This window comes from Balaenoptera acutorostrata, chromosome 2 (assembly GCF_949987535.1).
Source record: "Balaenoptera acutorostrata chromosome 2, mBalAcu1.1, whole genome shotgun sequence".
NCBI classification, from domain to species: domain Eukaryota; kingdom Metazoa; phylum Chordata; class Mammalia; order Artiodactyla; family Balaenopteridae; genus Balaenoptera; species Balaenoptera acutorostrata.
The window spans coordinates 64,756,075-64,762,567 of NC_080065.1; positions in this window are offsets into that span (position 1 = coordinate 64,756,075).

The window sequence follows — 6,493 nt, forward strand, 5'->3', positions numbered from 1 at the left end:
TAAGAGTTCTGGCGAGGAAGGGCCTTGGGGTTCTCAGTCTCTCCATATTGTTTCCAAACTTTATTAAAGTACTGAAAAGGCACCAACTCTGTTTTAAGAGCCTCATAGAAAAAAAAAAGATTTGAATAAGTTATTCCAAAGATTTCTTAAAAGGGTAGCTCTGACCTTTCTGGTTTATTAGGTTTAGGACAGCCTCTGAATTCCTTCTTTACATCAAGGTGTGTACACATGCATGTTCCCAATGTCCAGATGCGGTGATACTTCAGTACTTATTTCTAATTAGACTGTTAACCTTCTTGATTCAGTTTTATCATTTAGAACCATTCTCAGTTGGACAAGGAAACACATTATCCACACAAAGCGACTAATGAGGCAGCTGAGGCACTTTTCCTTATTCATCTAACCAATATTTGCTGAGCGCCTGCTACGAGCTAGGCACGGTGATGGGCCTCGGGGAGTGAGAGGCGAACAGAGAGATGCATCCTTGGCCTGGTGGAGCTTACAGTCCAGCATTCCCTGCACTGAGTTTTTCAGCCCTGAAATGTTGTGGCCATCAGGCATTTACACCCTGTGAGAGGCAGAGGTAAACCCGAGAAGTAGCTTGTTTTAATGTGCTCTGACCCTCCCACCTTCTCAATCAATATTCTTTTTCTACCCAGGAACCTGGGATTCTGAGGAAGAAAGTAATTTGATAAATTAACTTTCTTAGGTGTTAGGAGTTAATGTAATACCCTTTATAGAATGTTCCCATTTTAAAAGAGGAATGCAAGGCAAGGCAAATTGCCTAGACAAACGACTTCCATATCTGTCTGGTGGTAGTGGGAAGCTTGAGAGAGGAGGATTTGGGGGTGTCCAAAATTACTACTTTCCTAATCAGCTCACTAGCTCTGATGGTAACTCTTGCATTTAAAAGAAAAATTTTTCTTGGGTCACAGATCCCTTTGAGAATCTGATTAAAGCTATGCACCTCCTCCCATTAAAAGGCATATATTTGCAAACAACTTGGAGGGTTCAGGCCCCCCAATTGCCCCAGTTTGTGAAAGAGTGGTATGCAGGTGAATCCTTGATATTTGTGATTAAGACTTTTGGAGAAGAAATAATACAAGTATCCAGAGGAGTTCTATCAATAAATCTGAACCTAGGGAGAAGCTGAGTCAAGAATCAAAAATGAATTGCCAGACCAGTAAGTTCCAAGAAAACAACTGGTTAGCAGATGCGTGCAGTTTAACAAATTTATAACAAATTCACATCTTCCGTCTGACTCAAATATAGGTTGATATTAAACCAAACTTATACACAATGTTTTCATGTTGTAGAGGATTGTCAGGAAAACTACCTTGTCGGTGGGCAGCTCTTGTGGGCAGCATCTTGCCTTCCCAGATGCAGGTCCTGGGCAGCTGGCACTCTGGCTGGGGAGGGCAGCAGCCTCACACAATGGTGGGTCATAAATACACAGACCTCGTCCTGGGTGGTGATGCCAGTGAATGTGATTAAAATTCACACACTGGGACCACAGAGAGTGATGGGTGATTAAAACTCTGTCTTAAGCCCACTAAAGCCCCAGAATCCAGAGCTTAAGCTAATTCTCTTATTCACTCCCCAAAGGCATTTTACACATTAGGGCCTGAAACCAAGCAGCAGAGCTGCCTTCTCCGCCCTCCCACACTTTCCCAAGATGCTAACATATGGAACCAGAGAGGCTTTTCTGGGCAGAAGATAGTTCTCATCTGGCTGCTTTAGAACAAGGGTTTATTCCCCACCTCTCCCTTAATTTTCAAGAGGTCCCCAAGTTACCCATTAGAAGAGATATTGACTTTTCCATATACACTTTCCTAACATAATCTTTTTTTCACTCTCATGAAGCAGCTGCATTAGGGAAAGGAAGATGTATTAGTTAGGATACATATTAGGCTGCTGTAACAGCCATCCCAAATTACAGTAGCTTAGACAAGATGGAATTTTATTTCTCTCTCACATTCCAAGGCTGATATAGCAGCTCCAAAAGACTGAGAACTCAGCCTTCTTTATTGCTGTCCTGTCTTCCTCAACATTTGGCTCTCATCTTGTGGTCTGTGATGGCTGCTCCAGCTCCTGCCATCACCTCTGTATTTCAGGCAGCTGGAAAGGGAGATGAAGAGGAAGGTTCATACCCTTACAAAGGGTATGGCTCAAAAATGTATCTATCACTTCTTCTTACAATGCATTGACCAAAATCTATCTCAATGGAGACTGAGAACTGTAGTCTTTACCTGAAGTAGTTAAAACATTAAAAAGGTGGCTCTATGGGTTTCCTGCTCTGGGAGGCACATAACTGCTGTCTTCAACATGGCCTTCACTTATGACCTGCCCCTCATCCTCACACTTCCTCTGAATTTGTACTGAAAGATTGGTGTGTGTTTTGGAGGGGAGGAGAGAAGGGAAGTGGAAGTAGAGAGTCCAGTTAGGAGCCTAATGCAATAATCCAAGGGAGAAATGATGGTTGCTTGGACCAGAATGAGAGCAGTAGAGAAAGTGGTAAGTGGTTGGAATCTAAACGTTTTTCTTAGGAAGAGGCTAGGATTTGCTTCTAGATATGGGGTATGAGAGAGGAGTCAGGATAATGCTATTCATTGTTCATCTATTCATTCATTGGCTGTTCATTCAGTCATTCACTTACCAAATTGTTATTGAGCACTGACTGGGAGCCAAGCACTGGGCTGGGACCTATGGACACAATGGGTGTATTCATGCCTTTACAGTTGACCAAAAATGATAGCCAGCAGAGGAATAGATACAAACATGATCTATATAATAAAGAGCAAGTATCAGAGGCTATGAGATACTAATACAGAGGAAAGCAACCTGGTCTAGGAGCCTGGGAAGTGCTATTTAAGCTGAGACATGAAGGGTATATAGGAATTAGCCAGGAAATGGAGGTGGGATGGGGGCAGAAGATGAAGAGTGTTCCTGTAAAGGAATTTTCTCCATGTCTTAATTCCTTCCATGGCCTCATGTTGTCTACTTGAGATAGCATATGAAAACCTGGGCTATGCAGTCTGGAAACTTGAACTTAGTTCATTTTGTTTCTTTAAAGAGAAACTGCTTTTTGAAGTTCAATTCAACTTAATTCAATAATCATTTGTCGATTCTGGGCCAGATTCCCAGCCCAAAGACAATAGCCCATGGTACCATTTTACTGAAAGCAGATAATAAAATGGAAGTCATCGAATTTTAGGAAATGCAGAAGCATTCTCCGTGAGGTCAGACTAAAACTCAAAGAATGTCAACTAGAAAGACATGTGCTGAGGGGTGATGTGATCAAAGTCTATATAATTCAGGAAGAATTACAAGAGAATAAACATGAATTAGGAGACAACCCACAGTCTTCAAGACAAATAAAAGGAAGTCCTTTAGACAGGGGAAATTAAACTTGTGAAATTTGTTTCCTCCCAAAGGTGGTAAAAGTACTTTTTTTTTTTTTAATGAATTTATTTATTTATTTTTGGCTGCATTGGGACTTTGTTGCTGTGTGCGGGCTTTTCTCTAGTTGCGTAGAGAGGGGGCTACTTTTTGTTGCGGTGCGCGGGCTTCTCATTGTGGTGTCTTCTCTTGTTGTGGAGCACAGGCTCTAGGCACGTGGTCTTCAGTAGTTGTGGCACAGGGCTCCCCCTCGCGGGCTCTAGAGCACAGGCTCAGTAGTTGTGGCACACGGGCTTAGTTGCTCCATAGCATGTGGGATCTTCCCGGACCAGGGCTCGAACCCATGTCCCCAGCGTTGGCGGGCGGATTCTTAACCACTGCGCCACCAGGGAAGACCAAAAGTACTACTTTTGTTGGGATAAAGATTCAGCGACTATAAAAGAGACAAACAACAACAGCAAAACCAACAGTGTCTTAAATAAGATAGAAGTTTATTTCTCTCTAATTTAATAGTCCAGATGTAAGAAAGCCAAGACTGCTCTGGTAGGTCTATGGTGTCAGAGACACAGTTCCTTCTTTCTTATTCTGACTGCTAGGGTGTCCCCTTGTCGATGTTGTTCAGGATGGCCCACCACCCTGTTGCATTCCAGCCAGCAAGAAGGGAGAAGGAAGAAGAGGAGAGGAACCTCTTTCCTTTAAAAGAACAAGTTGAAGTTGTGCACATCACTTCTACCCAATCCCATTGACTAGAACTTGGTCAAATGATCAGACCTCGCTACAAGGAAGGGTGGGAAACAGAGTCCTTATACTGGACACTCGTGTTCCAGGTAACACTGGGGTTCTGTTACTGAGAGAGAAAAAGGAAGAGCAGATGCTGGGAGCCTCTAGTAGTCTCATTGCACTAAAGGGTCCCTTTTCTTAGCATCTCCAAGGTAAGCGCTGGAAAGAACATTTTCAGGAGTGTGTGTGGAGGTGAGGGGTTGGGAGACACACACAAGCTTCACCTTCTTCTTTAGGGTCTTCCACTTGAGTTCCTGTCATCCCCCCAGGTGGTGCTGCTCCCTTAAATATTCTGGCTCAAGCAAAGATGGAAACCTTTCCCTGGGTTCCCTTAACCAAGACTGAGTAGAACTTTCAAAGAGTTTACTATAGGTGTCAAGAGAACAAAGAAGAAATAAACACAGAGAATATAAGAAACTTGCAAACTTCTCAGGTTAAAAAGTGAAAGATATCTATCAACTCTTCCTCACTCTTGTCCCAAAGGTTTAGCCTTCTCTGACACCTTGACCACATCCCTCATTCCCTGGTTCCCAGCTTGATTCTGCATGAAGAATGCCTTTTTTAAAAAAACAATAATCATTCAGGAACTACCTACAGTATCACCCTTATACCTGGCCAAGAAGATGTCCCCTGCCTTGGACCTTGGCTTTAAATGGCCCCCTTGGACCCTCTCCAGCCGCAGCCCATGCAGAGCCTGCTCTACTCCCTCTAGACCACCTGGAGCTAAAGAATTCCTTGCCCAACAGTCCTGCTCCTGCTTCCAGGTCTTGTGTGAGCCCCTTCCTATGCCAGTGCATCTTCAGTATGCTCACCCCTGGGCCTGAGGGGCAGCTGTTTGTGGTGGGATGCTGTCGGAGCTTGGACAATGGGGCGAGGGTGACCACGTGTGCATGTGGGAGGCCCCTTGCTGCACTGGATGCAGCTGGTGAGTAGGAAGGGAGGACAGGGCAAGCCCAGAGCTTGGGGGCTAGGACTCCAAAAATTATAAATTTGAACTTGAACTCATAGGTTGTTATGAAGATATATTTGTCAAGATAAGAAGATAGAACATATTTCATGTAAATATGTTTGTTAGCTTGATGATAATTTTAAAATACTTAGACATATAGTATTCGGTCTCCTATTTGGGCTCTTGCTCCAGATCCTGCAAATGTTAGGGGTAAGCCTGTCTTTTTAAAGCCACACTGTATGAGATTCCTTCCCTGCAGCTCATACTTGTAATTTGCAACCTCTGACCAGTCTGATTAGGAAGGCAGGCCCCCCACCCCCAGAGGGAAGGTCACTACCCAGAGGCACACATATTAGCCTCTGGTTCCTCAGGTTTGCCCTCCTTGTTCCCACCTCAGGGCCATCGTACCTTATTTGTTCCATCTTCCTGAACCCTTCACCTGGTTAGATCTCTCTCTTCATTCAAGTCTCTGCTCAAATGTTACCTCTGTAGAGAAGTCTTCCCCGAATTCCCTCTCTAAACCTGAAGAAGTCCCCCCAAAGAGTCAAAATATCCATCGTTCTTTATCCTTCGTACCTTACCCTGTTTTATTTTTTCAGCCTAGCACTTATCACTACCTGAAATGGTGCTACATGCTTATTTGGTTATTGCCTCTTTCCTGAGTAGAATTCCACCACCGTGAGGGCTGAAACTTTGTCCTCTTCCCTCAGTATCCCTGGAGCCCTGTATAGTGCCTGATGCTACATAATAATGTTGAAAAAAATGTTGAATGAATGAATAAATGAATGAAAAGAAGAAAGAATGAATGGCCTAGATGGTCAATAGCAGTTGAGGGTCAGATTTCCTGAATCAAATTACCCTTATGAAGCAATCTGGATTATGAAGGAGAGTTCATGACTATTGGAACTCATGACCCCCATTCAGGGTGGGGTTAAGCTGGCCAGCTTTGCGTAGAGCAGTCCAGAATGAGGCTGATGGTGAGGTGTCGCGACGGCCCTGTGGTTGATGAGCCCAGCACAGCTGTTGCGAATGAAGTCAGGCTGTCCCTCTCCAGCTCCACGCTCAGGTTAAAGTCGTGGAAAGTGGGCCCATGTGATTCATCAGTGGTGAGGGACTCAGTGTTTGGACAGGGCACTGGAATTTGATGTAGACAAAATAGAGGATGCTGTAAGAAGGGTCCTACGCTGTCAGAACCACAAGAGTCCTTAGGGATTAGTGCCTAACATTTCTATCTTTAAAGATGAAAAACTGAGGCCCAGATGAGCCAAGGTCTCACAGCGGCTAGTGGAGAATTAGGGCTGGGGGTCCAGTTTCAAACCGCCAGGTCTGTTTCCACTCTCCTGTATTAACCCCAATTTATTTCAT